The sequence below is a fragment of the Chanos chanos genome, chromosome 3 (genome assembly GCF_902362185.1).
Source record: "Chanos chanos chromosome 3, fChaCha1.1, whole genome shotgun sequence".
Lineage (NCBI taxonomy): Eukaryota > Metazoa > Chordata > Actinopteri > Gonorynchiformes > Chanidae > Chanos > Chanos chanos.
This window is the reverse complement of record NC_044497.1, coordinates 17,369,559-17,382,461: the sequence shown is the minus strand read 5'-3', so window position 1 is coordinate 17,382,461 and position 12,903 is coordinate 17,369,559.

Below are 12,903 nucleotides of genomic sequence, written 5' to 3'. Positions count from 1 at the left end.
AGAAAGTTTGGCATCACAAGAACAGAGGAAAACACTTGTTTGCACAAACTCTTTTTTTTTTTTAGATGCCATCAGATGTCATAAACTTTTTTTTTGGATGTGCAGTTCTGTGACAGATGGTGAGGTTTCAGTAGATGTTGAGAGCAGAGCTGTACTCTAAAAGTAGCTCTAGTGCACTTTCCATTGAACCTGAAAACAGTTGTAAAAACTGTTGCAATCACCTCTAACAGTTCTTTTCATGCATAATTGTAATATACAGGAAAACAAATGTAAATCAAGCTTTCTCGTGCTAATGTGTTTTTGAAGTCAAGAAATTTATTTGTAATTAACATATCAGTAATAAATCTCTGTGATAAACACATTCCTGTTTTCATTTGCAACACAGAACCTCAGCTACCAGTTTTTCAGCTGTGCAGCACTGTGGTCACACACCAAGAGCTTGCAGGAAAAATGGACAGGTACACACAAAGAGGAGCCCCAAACATTTGGTTCCCATCATCTTAGCTCAGTTGATTCTCACAGTTGATTCTCAAAGCTCTCAAATCATCATTTAGAAAAAATGTCCCATTTCGCTTTGTATCAGGTTCCAAACTGCCTCCAGCTACTGTCAAAAAGTAGAGAAGAGTCAGAAAGACGACCCAGAGCCTTGGGTCTAGAAGAGAGGGAGAAGACTAAACACATCACACACTGGGGCCAGGGAGAGTGTGACACTGGCCTGGTAGTGACTCGCCTGCCGGTGAACTCTGCTGATTTATGATCCACTGTCTCCAATCGACTCACATTCTATCTGTGCGACTTAGGCTGGTCCTCGTACTTTGCATCACTGTGGTGACAATGGAAGTCTGGTTTTAATCTGTGGTAATCTCCAGTGGGTTCAGCAAACTCAGTGAGAGCATGGAGGGGGGTTGGGGACGGGGGTTGGGGTCGGGGAGGTTGGGGGGGGGGGGGGTAATTCGCAGAATTTAAGAACCTTTTAAGTGAAGCGTAAATGACACATATTTTAGATCATGCTCCCGGCAGGCTACGGAAAGAGGCCAAAACTGAGAGATTGATAGACAGGGAAGAAAGGCAGGTCTCCAGCTGCAACTGCAGAGCAACTGCAACACATTTATTAAAGATCTTTATTTTGTTTTTGCAACATTCAGGAAACAAAGCAGCGATGACCGTTGTTCTGTGCTCACTATGCCAAACAGAAGCCACCAGTTTTCTTGGGAACCGAGCAAGCTTTGAGGAATGCATGTTCATTAACTCAAACTTAAAGAGAGCAGCCTTTACTCACTAGGTGTGAAACCTAAAGAGGGAATCAAAAGCATGTCTGAGCTTGCTCTTTGAGTAGAAACCTCCGAGTCTACCTACCTAAGCCTGAGATACTAAGATACTTCTGCCAATCATCTGTGACATCCAAAAAACTTTCGGGGAGCTCTGGCATCCCGCCAGTGAGTCAAGGGGTGGACGATATGAAATTATGGCAAACAACCAACGGCTAATTGAGTACATTCAGAGAGTACTATTATTGCGCCATTCTATGCTATTATGACCTACATTTGTAGACAGTGTTTTATAGTCAAGAAAAAGTCATGCAATTGTTAACATTTCACAGATACCCATGTGCTGTTCCTTTGAGTAGCTGTAAACATATTTCATCAAGTAGAGGAAAAAAGAAAAAACCAAAGGACCTAAGATGGAGTGCTAGATCTGGAACTCATCTCAAAGTGTGATATCTGCAGTGAAATTCTGTAAACTGTGACCAGTGTGGGTTAAGTATATCTTTCATTGCAAAACATTTTACAACCTTTGAAAAGAACTTTCAAACCAGACTTGACTGGGAGTATTAATCAGAGTGTAGTGCAGTAAAGCCAGATATTTTCCACAGAGCGCTTTTCTCAGATTACCTGGCTATTGTTATACCGCAACTTCATTAAACTAAACAACAGTCAATGAACATGTAGTGGAATCAAGCTACTCACACTATCGCAAAATATAAAAGAACAAAACAATAAGAATACAAAAAAAAAAAAAAAAAAATCAAAATAACAACAAAAGCTAAGAATCTGATTAACTGTTTTTGTTGTTGTTGTTGTTGTTGTTTTAAAGACATATCAGTACAACAGCTTTATGGTGCCTTACTTTTTTGAGACTTCCACTAAGCGTGGTCTGAACAAAGGATTTAAGCCTGTCCAATTGCCTACAGATGTGAGAAAATTGGTCACATACCTCCAGTATTTTCTGGTTTGCCAAAATGCCATGGGAAGTCATCGCACACCAGCTGCAGACCCCAGAAGGAATGCTAACTCCAGAGTATATTCTGTTACAGAGTTTCAAATAACAATGGCAGAATAAGAGGGCCTGCATACTCAAAGCAAATACAAGACAGGGGTTTAAAAAACTCATCAGTTTTCAACAATTCATCAAATTAAATTAAGTATGAGAGCAAACAAAAGAAACACGGGAAAGCTGTAGTGGAAAATAAGATATTTATAGTCATCTGCAGTCCAAAAAGCCAGACTGACATCACTCTGCTTTAAACGAAAAAAAAGAAAAGAAAATTTATCTGGACAGTTCCAAATTCTCTCTTAAAGGTGTATTATTCCTCAGTACTTTACTGTATGTGTGGAGAAAGAGAATTCTGTTTATATTAAGCAAAGCAGGGGTACAGCTGTTTAAGTGAGAATTTTGCATCTTTAAGAATCCAAACAGCAATCATGGAGAGATATCTGGAACCATTAAAACACTTACATGTGCCAGACTCCATAGAGCAAGTATCTTATCAAAAGCTGACTGCACTCAAATGCTCAGGAGACCCAGCTAAACATTCTCAGATGTCTGTCAGTGCCCTTTAGTCATGTGAGTACTTTTAGGGATGGGGATATGTGAAGGACTTAACTGCTGTGCGGACAGCCATCTCAGACATGACGGATGTGTGGATACAGTAACACACTGACAATGTGTCGGTCTGCCTTTAAAACTCTCTTGAGTGATGCCGTGCCACTGAAGTTCAACTGGTCTGGACTCATGACCGAAAGGTCAAAAGTTTAAATACACTGTTGTGGTTGAGTTACCATAGCTTACCCCAGAGTAATGTAATGCTCATCAACTTGGATTGGCTGGTCTTAATGTGGAGCTTAGGAAACAGGCTTCCAAATGCTGTAGTAAGTTGGAAATTTTGAGGTATTTTTCATTTATTTTTTTTATACTGAGTAAATGCAAAATGTATGAGAATACACTCATGTCATAACTGTAGAGAACATTTCAGGTCTGAATGTTATAGACGAGAAAGAATCAAAACCGGGTCAGACCTCTGTTCTAGCTTTCTTCTTCTTCTTCTTCTTCTTCTTCTTCTTCTTCTTCCATCTGTTCTTATTTAAGGGCATTTGATTATGTGCTTAAGTTTGTCTAGCGTAGTGTAATTGTATTGTAATATATTGCTGTTTTTACTGTTACAATTTCAGTCAGGATAGCAAGGAAATGTAATATACTATGCAAAGGAGGAAAGGAAAAGTAACAACTAGTTATTAATGTATTTGTTATTTGGTACATACAAAACAGGATATTCCCAAACTGGAATATCCTATTATGTACTATTAATTTTTTCTGTCAGTTTCTTCAGGGGCCAGTGATATTTAGGGTTAGAACATATGGAAATTTTAGACAGTTTTCTATGGGCAACTTTGTTTCTCTTGAAAATACTTTCTGTGTTCTTTTTAATGTTATTTCTTGAAAAAAAATGCAAGCACTAAAGGCAAAGCTGTACTCACGCCCTCATAAAAATGACGTTATCATGGCCTTTCCCACTGAAATCAATTCCTAACATCAAAAAAATGATGCATAACATCCAAACAAACCATCAAATGTGAGTCAGAAGGTGACTCCACTAAACAGACTGATCGAAGAACATTCTGTGATTAATCAAGGGATAAAACCCGACGATGAGCTAACAAAACTGCCTTGCCAAAATGAAAAACAACTTTGTCTGGCCTGGCATGTCACCAGATCCAGAGACTGAAAAGGAATGTGGAAAGAAATTATATTTCCAGCCACATCATTAATCTATACTTTATATTAGTAATTTTCTAAACGTCTACTCACGGTTCAGGAGTGCGTATAGCTGTATATCATACTGTTTTAACACATTCTTGACAAATATGAGTATAATTATTCATGGAACGCCGTCAACAAGCACTCGTGTAACTCTGTAGTGCATTTTGATCTTTCGGCATAAACCAGTCCAAAAGGACATTTTTCAGACGGATTTCAAAATACCACAATATAAGTGAGTAATTTCTGTCCGTGGCCTAGTGCTTTCTAAACAACAGTAACAAAAAATTGTGGAGACTGTAAAGAAATTCTGCTGGAGGAAAACAAGTCTGTAGAAAAGGTCTCTGGTCTGAAACAAGGCAGTTTGTCCATTATTGATCTACAAGTCCTGGGAGAGCTGGAACAATAACCTCCAATAAAACAGCGGGAGGCCAAGAATAAAACAAACAAATAAACCATGACCGTAGAATTCTTTCTGGGTGAAACTTTCAAAGCCTTAAGTAACAAAAGCATACAGAATTTAAGTAAATAGAATGTTTGAACTGGTCCCTGTAAAGTGAAATCATAAGAGAAAGAAAGAAAAAGACAAAAAAGGGCTTAATAGTGTTTGATAGCATGTTACGTAAGGTATGCCCCTAACTCATAAAACAGACTTTTCAGTAAAAACCCACTGTTACTCCTCAAATTTCACTCAGAGTAAGGGTAACTTAGTGAGTACGTAACTGCACCCCAATCTGGTAATTCTGCGGCGTCCAAAATCGTCCGCTTATCAGTCCGAGACGCCATGATTTGCAACATTACGCTGTGTTAGGGGAAACAGGATAAGAAGGGTTGCATTCTTTGGGAGATGGAACGTGCAAGCCTGCCCCCCCACTCCCCCCCCCCTCCCTCTCTCTGGGTCTGATGATAAATTAGCCCACGTTCCCAAGCGTGACCGCACCGCCACCGCTTCACGAGAACATTCACAGGAAAATGCACAGCAGCCATCTTTGTGGGGCATCCAAAAAAATGATAGAGATCCCTTAATACAAAACACATCCCTCTAAAAGGAAAAAAAAGGGGGCTTGTGTTTAAGGTCAATGCAATCTCCTGCGCTGCGGTAAGCAGTCATTTACCTATGGCACAACGAGAGGAAAAAGCTGCATGTATCACTGGCACTAATTTAAATCCTAAACTTTAAAATCATTAGTGTAAGAGACGAGATATTTGACTCTTTAATTATCTAACCCCTGAGGCCAACCACATAATTCCCACTGGGGACATACTGGCTGACATAACCAAAAGTTTTTAAAACACATGACAGCTGAGTGTTAAGGAAACAGAAAACACAAATGTAGAGGGAGAGGCCCTTTACAGCCCCTCGCTTTTGACAACACCCACAGAGAATTCTGATAAATGAGGGTTTTATTGAGATCTGGTAGAGCAGTTGAAAGAGTGAAGCAATGAAAAACAGAACACAAAACTGTGGGATCCCAGAGAGAGAGAGAGAGAGAGAGAGAGAGAGAGAGAGTGTGTGTGTCATTGCACTTGCCTGTTTCTGTTTATGTTGTTGCCTAGATCTGGAATGTTCCCTTGCCTGTCATCATGGGAATCACCTGGCTCACGCCATCATGTTGACAGTTATAGAGAATGCCAAAGGTAGAATGAAATATATGATCCCGGCTGACACATTAGCCCCAATAAAGAGCGATTCTTAGACAGAATAAACGGTGAGGGCGTTTTAAGCACATTTCTGATGTCATGTAACATGAACGGACCTTAAGGCGACACTTGACACAGGTTAGGGGAGAACGTCATTCGAAACGAACAAGACCCTCGGGTCAGTAAGGAGCTTTGTCACTCATGAACAGGACTATGATATGGAACCCAGTCAGGACTGCTGGCATAACACTAAGCAACTAAATGTTAAGCAGGATTAAAAACTTAACAAAGAAAATTCTAGAAATCTTCTGTAAATGGCAAAAAAAAAAAACATAAGGTGGGGTAAAGAAACGGTTCATTGTATGTTTATGCATCTGAAGGGAGACTTTTAAACCGCTTATATGCTAGATGTGGATCACTTGACTAATGCTGTAGGATGATCATTTGATTGAAGCATTAATGAGAGGGTAGGATCATTAGGATTCAGTGCTGAAAAGACCTTAATAGGCCTCTTCAAAATCAGAGTCTTTGATTTGATTGTTACTCAGCAATCAACCAAACAACCATTCCATGAAAAGAACATGAAAGAGCAGCAAGACTCAGCAGGAGGTGTAGACTGCAACGCCCCCCCCCCCCCCCCCCCCCCCCCCCCAAATCAGCAGGAGGGGAAAAAAAAAGGCAGGGAATAAAAACGAAGGATGGGTTGATTCATTGGGAAGGACGCTCCACCTCACAAAAACCGAACAAACAGTGAATCTCCGGGACAACTCACTGAAGCAGCACATTGGAAATGTCATTGAACAAAGCCTTGTCTTTGGCTTCAGGAGCTAAGACCAAGCAAAAGTGTTGCTCCAATGCCAGCTGCTTTTTTTTTTAGGCCACCCTTTCATCAAAGCTCTATTGCTCTTTTGTTAAATCAAGTGAAGGAGATTCAAAAGCCAATGGAGTAGCCCAGCGGTACATTTATCCCTTTGAAAATCATTTTGAATAAAGCATTATATTATAGCTACAACCAAGTGCCGTATATATTTTACTTTAAGAAATATGTGAATGGAGCTTGTCAAAGCATTCATATGTTGGGGGAAAAAAAACTAAACTTGATAATACAGTGCAGTGGTACAACAGAATCATTCAGGTCTGTACATCAGCAATAGTCTCATGAGAAGCTGTCCTTGGCCAAGCCGTTACCATAGGGAAGCTTGTTCCCCACAGAATGAGAGTGAAGGCTGTGTTAATTCCAGATCATTCCAGATTTTTTCCCTAAGGGTATTTCTGTGTGTGGTGACCTGACAGAAAAGAAGAACAATTGTTCTCTTAGTGCTGCTCTCATTCAAAACTGTTTGTGGATTTGTTTTGTTAAATGGTTACCACACTGACCAGAGCATGTGTCAAATGGATACAATATGTTTGCATGACATTTAGTACTGTACATATTATCCTTGCTAACAGAGCTGTTGTCAAGTCCAAGACCGGGACTAGTTGAGACCAAGTCAAGACTGAGCCCAAAGAGGTTCGAGTCCGAGTCAAGACCAAGTCCAAAGAAGTTCGAGTCCAAGTCAAGACTGAGTCCAACGGATGGGCCTAACGGGCCTAGGCCCACCCAAAAGATGCATAGGGCCCCCAAGTTAGGATGGAATTATTTAATACTAAAAAATAATGCGTTATTGTTTGTTAAATTGGTCGGTAATATAACTAAAGTATCACAAACGCTCCTGAAATAAAGAAAATGTGTTCTAATTTTTTATTTGTATAATACTTCATGGGTTTGACTGACATCTGCATTAGCCAGTTAACAAGTTTGGTTTTGACTTTATAGTTCCAGCGATATAAACCTTCAACAGGAGATAGGAGCTGGTTTTCCACCCAACACATTGGCATATTTTAAGCGCATTCATGGAAATTTGGCTAAGGAAATGTCTGTGCGCGTTTCCATCAGCTGTGTAATGCGGATTAAAAATGTACTCTCTCCTCATCGCGGGAGGAGTTGTGAACAGCTGTGGGTTTAAAACTTGTCTTGGGCAACTTTAACAGAAATACGTGATAAAAGCGCAACAAACCCCTTGTTGATGCGACTAAACCTGTTTCCATCAACCAGTATCATTTTATCCTATGCTAATCACCTCTTTCCAGTGAGTAAATGTCTTATGATGTCTTAAGATTTGATTGGAAGTTTAAGCGTTAATTTGCATTAAATACTTGGATGGAAACCCAGCTAGTGTTATGGCAGCATTATACTGTGCGTCTGTTGTGACAGGGCATGCGTTTTACGCTACTTCTGGTTAAAGTGTGCTTGATGAATAAATATACGGCAGCATTTTGTGGTCAGTTCAGCAGTTGGTTATAAAGAATGTGTGATGGACCGTGAAAGTCGTGCCAGCTCACTTTTGCCGAGGCCCGTCCGAAAATAAATTTCTGGCTACGCCACTGAACAAAGTCAAGACCGAGACAGAAAAAAAGAATCCTCTTCGAGACCATATACTTACCTGTTTATAATTTTCGTGTGATGATAGAGACACAGTCCAGAAAGCGGGTTTAGTGAAAACTCAGAGTTATATAACTCAGAGTAAGTAGTAAACCTCCTAATAGAGGAGCCTTATGGCTTCATTCTCCTAGCGAAACAAAGCCATGGGGCTCTTCTATTAGGAGGTTTTCTACTTGTTCTGAGTTAACTAACTCAGAGTTTTCACTAAATCTGCTTTCTGGAATACCTCCCTGGTATGTTTGAATCTACGTTTTTATCAGATAAACATCTAGCAGTTTTTTTTATGAGTATCCTTTTCTGTTTCATATATGCACTTTACATACACTAGGACCAGTGATTCTGCTAGACTTGGTGCTTAATTAGCAGTGCTAAGTTGTTATGCTAGAGTTTGAATCATGTATATCGGAGGTACATAAGGAGAAACTTACAGAGAGGTTTAGAAAATGTCATATTGCCAAGAAATTTATTTTTGATCATGTTTTATGGTATGTAATAGCGTTGAAAAAAGTGCTAGTGAAGCAACCAACAGTCAAATTCAAATGAATGACTGAAATGCACATTTGAAATTTCTATAACTCTTGAGAGAATATACATCAGACATCAGAACTGAATAACTGAACATTTCCTTGTTTGTTTGTCTGCTTGAACACAGCCATTATTTGATGCTGAACTCCTGTGTTTAAACAGGTCTTACTCCCTCCAGGTACTAAACTCCTCCCGTTAGGGATTATTTTAATTGTCATACCTGTCCCCACCTGTCAAGTCAACTCACCAACCACTGCTAAAGCATATCCCGTTTACAGTATCTCACCTAATCCCTCACTCTTTAAAGTGGAGACAGTGTTTTTTCTGTTGGAGCAATCAAAGGCTTTACACAGATAGTCTGTCTTAACATTTTCAAGGATCACAATGACCTTGGTTCCGGAAAAAAAAGGAACAACCTCCCCCCAACTTGGTGGTACTCATTTCTCTATGTCAGCAGCACTGAAGCACCTTTGAATGTGGTTCTAAGATTCGGGTGGTGCTTCCATTATATTAATAGCATAACTTGTTTTTACAGCACTTGTTCAGGTGGCTAAATTATATTACCTTCAGATTAATGACTTGCGGAACCAGGTGTGGCTAACATTTGGCTACGACCACTTGTGAAACTGGGATAGTGCCAGCCAGAGGACAATTTAACCACTAAATGTCATGATAGCTGAACTAAATCATGCCAAAAATATGATTATACCCTGTAATTAGGTACCGTACATACTAAGTGGAGGCTCTATGGTGTAAACCAAAGATACTTTCTCTCATGTCATGTATTGTTGTTGCATCTTGTGCAAATACCTCAATTCTTCAAAGGGTCAAAAGGGTATGGATACCTAAGAACATGTTTAGATCAGAACAGTTAAAATAACTGGAACAAGAGAAAGGGCAGTTGGATTAGTTTTAATGACCAAATGAAGACATTAAATGAATGGATGATGGTGTAAAAATGATCACTTGTCCCAACATGGGTTGTGTTTCCTGCTCTTGGTTCTTTAGCCCATCATTTGAAGGTGTATTAGAGTCATGGTTCAGCCCCAGTACAAATATTTCATACACAAAATCCCTCAATACTGTAGTGAATTTACTTTTGCTCTACATTCAGGCTGTCCATGCCCCCAACAAATTCCTCCCCTCCCTTTCACCAGCTTCTTCATCAGTTAAGAGGAGTATCCGATAAACAAGAGAAGGGGAAAAAAGTGAACTGCCAGAGAGATAAAGAGTGTAATCAGTAGACAAGGACACTGTGGAAAAAGGGGGGTGAACATAAGAAACCAATAGGACAGAGAAATACACCAGTAAAAGGCCAAGAAATAAGTCTTGAGAAGGACCTCACATTCCAAGCCGTAATCAGTAACAATGGCATCTTTACTCGAGTGGGGGGTGGGGGGGGGGGCAGGGAAGTGCGGGGAGCGATGGCAGAGTAATTTGTCAAAAACATTCAGTCTTCAGCCAGGCACTTAAATGAGTTTGATATGTGTGAAGGGAACTTCGATGAGTGCAGATGTAGCTTGACTGGAAGAAATGGTGAACAGTGGATGACACAAAAAACCTCACAAACACATCATGTATTTCTGTCTTCTGTCTGCCTTTTTACTCTCTCTCTCTCACTGAAATATGTACATACATACAATGCAGACACATGTATATACATAATTTATATGTGTGTGTCTGAGTGAGAGAGAGAGAGAGAGAGAGAGAGAGAGAGAGAGAAGGAGAGAAAAGGAGAGAGGGAGAGAGAAAGAGTGAGAGAGAGAGCATTGCAGAATGAAGTTTGTGTTGCTTGCGAGGTGAGAGTGGCAATCAGATACTCTGATCACTAATGTTTACATCTGGCCATAAAGTCAAACTGAGAAGACAAAGTCAGACTGGGTGACAGTTTCATCCTTGCGTATTCAAGTGTGTGATGGTGTTTATTATACAGATTCACAGTCAGCCAAGTTCTGTCCTGATATACGGTCTGCAGGAACAGCCACCTCAGTACAGGAAGTCTGCGGTACCTTAAAGAAACACATTCCCATCTGCCCTGTAGTTCATTTCAACATGCAGAAATGTTTTGGTTACCTTGTGTGGTAAATGTCTCCCAAGGCAGATGTCTCTTGGCTGCATCTCTGCCCTTGGCTGGGTTATCTGCTCCATCTGACAGCTAATGATGGTCTACAAGGTACAGTAAAACAAAAACTGAACTTCGCAATGAAGATTAAAGGGGAACTTCAGGAAGAAAACAAACATAAAAAAAGGTCAAATTCTCAGCACTGCAGGCTACAGGCTCTTCAGGCTCTTCCCTCAGAAGTGATGAACTGTTTAAAATGACAGAGTCCAAAATCACTGTTTATTTTTCTAAAGATAAATGTAAACTAGGATGTCTGCTGGCTGAAATGAAGATCTGCTGCTACCAGTCAGTCACTTAAAACAAAGCTGATTTATGTGCATCTAATTATGGTATATAATATGTCACACGCTGAAACAGCAAACACACTAGACACTTAAATGCCATGTACTGGACGAACTGTTGTTCATTCTATTTCTACTTAAACAAAATCAACTGTCAATGTATTTTTGTTGTTGTTGTTGTTTTTATTATCAACAGATATATGCAAGCCTGTATGCATGTTTTTGTTATCAGACCTAGCTTTCCCATATGAATCTTCATGTTTATTAATGTACACACAATAAAAACAAAAGCACAGAACAACGATGACGACAGCAGTAAACATCAAAAAGATTAACTTAGTCCTGGTCAATAGCTAGTTTGCGCTTTAACAAATATAAATGGGTGTTATATTGTCAGCAGTAGAGTGATGGAGAAATGCTTGATCGATTTGGATGCTTTACACTAACAGGCATGCAGCTAACATTTTCTTTTCCTCCAGGCATTCAGCCTCAAAGAAGCCATTAAGGCATTTATGTGACGGTTCAATGAGTTCGAAGGCACAATGGACCACTTTTCCGCTAGGCTCTGGCTGTCAGGAACAAGTCCGTCTGGTTCCAACCAATAGGAGGCCATTCTTAGAAGAGGAACACTTTCATGAGTAGGGGGCGTGAGTATTTTCAATAGAAAAACATGGATGCTGCTTCTCCCTTCCCACTCTTTCTTCTCAGTTGTGCAACTTATGTCGGCAGTTTTGAAAAGAAATGAAACCCAGATATAAGAATAACATGCTGATGCTTCTTGAGATCTTTGAAAACCATCTTTTTTTTTTTTTTTTAATCACAGTCTAATTAACACACACATGAATTTCATAATCATTACTATAACCATCAGTAAGATGGAAGACAGTAATTATCTAGTACATTCAGAAGTACTCCACAAATGTCTTTTTTTTCTCTCAAGCTTTCCCTGTCTTAAAAAAAAAAAAAACAGTTGGAAATATTTGCTCGGTGACAGAGTCAATGCAGAATAAACATCAGAGTATTTGGTGAGAACATTCACACACATCTGAGGGAGTCACCGTCTAAAACCTCCTAAATACAGGACATTTTTCACAATTTTCCAGCCACTACAGAGTGCAAATGAACACTCCGGCTGAACTAACATAAACAGGATACATCCAGAGCTCTTAATGACCCAACAGCTTTTTTTTTTTTTTTTAAGCAGTTTGGGTTTAAAGTCATTATGAACACTAGCAAGCCCCAAGATTTCCCTGGCAGATTAAGGTGTATGGTAGCAGATCCTTAGCCTGCAGTGCAGTAATGTTGAACGCCAGAGAGACTAGTTCGAATACACTTGACTTCTCTCTGTACAGTCGTCTCCCCGTCCTCCACCCACTCTTTCCGCTCCAGCGGTGTCTGAACACAGCCTTCCCATTGTCCAAGTACCAGCGTGACCTTCTCAACCATGACCAGTTCAAAAAACACACTACCAGTTATAAATCAGCATGCTGTAGTTATGAAGTAGCTATTCAGTCCTGATCCCATGACATTCCCATTTCAGATTGTGCACGTAGACACGTGTTACACAAATATTTTAAATCAATTAAAAACTACCACCGGACCCAGAGTGAAAACATACTTGGCTGTATTTGAACGACTGCCTCTGTCCCTAATCTTAAATACTTCCTCTCCTTGTCCCCATGTTCTCCCATCCACAAATCTTATTTCAGTACGAAAGGAAAACTGTGACATTTTTTGACACAGACTCAATACACTCAGCCCTGTTATCCTTTTTACTACACTTCATAGAAAGAACATAGAGAACTACATGCATACAT